Raw genomic sequence first — 1,854 nt, 5'->3', positions numbered from 1 at the left:
ACTCCGGGCGCGTGAGGGGCGTCACGTCAGCGGTGTATCCATGATGAGCACGGGTTCAACCGCCGCTCGCCGGTGCGGTGCGGCCGAGACAGGTCAGGTGCCTCAAGGCCACTGATCCGGTCAGTTTGTTGCGACGTTGGTCTCGGGTCGTCCGTATGTGCTTCCCCCTATGCCTTGTCCTGTGTGTGAACTGCACGTGCGATCCGCTAGGGGAGGGGGGGGGGGCAGAGCGCAGCGGGGACACTGCTCCTGGTCACCGGCCGCCGCCCGCCTCTGCCACCTGCACCGGCCTTATGTAAGACGCTGTCGCGTCGCCGTGTTGGCCTGGCGACGCCCTGCACTCGCTCTGGCCCTGCAGCGCCCTGCGGCTTGTCCGGAGGAGGAGGAGGTGGGGGGCAGGCTCGGGGCCAGGCAGCCAGGCCCTTGGACAGCGATGACTCGCTCGGTGCCCCCCTTTATGGGCCTCAACAGCTCGCTGGTATAAACAGAAACGCGTACGACCCCCAGGACGTCGTTCCGCTTCTCATCAGGCTGGCCGTCAACCCACTCGGGTGTGTGGACAAACCAGAAGGGGACAAACATACCCTTCGCTCCTTGCCCCGCGCTTGTCTCCTTGAATCCACCCTGAAGAAACAAACAAAACCTGCAGGTTGCAGGAGGGTGGTGGTGTTGCAGGAGGCGCGTGTCCATCCTCCCCCGCCCGCGTGTCCCTTCGTTCCTGCGCCGTCCTTGACCTAGGCGACGCTGCCCTCCTCTCTCTCTCCAGGAGGAGCAGCCGTGCGATTCCGGAGATCGTTCAAGAGGGGCTCTCCTATACCTGCCCTATGAGTGCAACAAGGACGGAGCTATACGGGAGGAATAGGAGAGCCTCTCTTGAACGATCTCCGGAATCGCACGGCGGGAGGCGCGCGAGGCGCGCGGCAGCCAGCGGTGGTGTGGCCGCGGGGCGGGGCGCCGGCGAAAGTGTGACTGGAGTGGTCGAAGACGTCGGTGAGAAGGGAAGGGAGGGGAGGAGGAGAGGGGAGGGCGCGTCGCGTCGCGCCTCGCCTGACATTGACCTCCGCGGCGGTCATGTAGGACGCCGGTGCCTCGCCCCGCACGCTACGAGCGGCGACAAACATGCTCAACATGTCTCTGCCCTCTGCCTTGGTTCATTGAGAACATTGCTTGCTACAATATGTCGTTCCAGTTGTATGCCAATAAGTAGAAATAGCTTCGTGTAAGTAAGCTTGCGCTGCGCCCGCCGGGGGGGGGGGGGGGGCTGCTAGGCGCTGCTCGGAGCTGCGCTGCGGTGGCCAACTCGGCGTGAAGCTCAGGTGACACTCCGGCCTGGCGGTCTGCGAGACAAGTGCCTCCTTGCCTGCGCGCGCTTCGCCATAGCGTCAGTCGAGCCTGCCTAGCCTCGCGTCGGGTTCCTCTATGATCTTCGCGCGCCTTAGAGCCTCGCGCCGACCTCAACACCGTGTTCTTTTGCACGAATCGCCCCCCCCCCCGCCCCCTTCTCCTATGGCCCGGCTCGGCGGGGCCCGGCTCTAGGCCCGACCCCCCGAAACCAAGCTGTTATGCAATCGTTCGCGCCTGCTTGGCCCCCTCTGCCCCCCTCCCGAAGAGGCGGCGTGGCATGAGCAGAGGGGGCCCCAAGGACTCGTGGCCTGCCTGGCTCAAAAACGTCACTTGTCGGCCCGAAAATGTTGGCTTCCAGCGCGTGAGAACCATTCAGAACCTCTCTTCTCCTCTCCTCTCTCCTCTTGCCGGGGCCGGGGCCGGCCCGGGCGCTAAGGTCGCCGCCTGCCGCCTCGTGCTGACTCACGGCTGCTCCGCAGGACGCGTGTCGGCACGTGTGTGGACCGGCGG

Source organism: Frankliniella occidentalis, unplaced genomic scaffold (assembly GCF_000697945.3).
Source record: "Frankliniella occidentalis isolate FOCC.00 unplaced genomic scaffold, Focc_3.1 Scaffold8, whole genome shotgun sequence".
In the NCBI taxonomy this organism is placed as follows: Eukaryota; Metazoa; Arthropoda; class Insecta; order Thysanoptera; family Thripidae; genus Frankliniella; species Frankliniella occidentalis.
Note: the sequence above shows the minus strand (reverse complement) of the source record.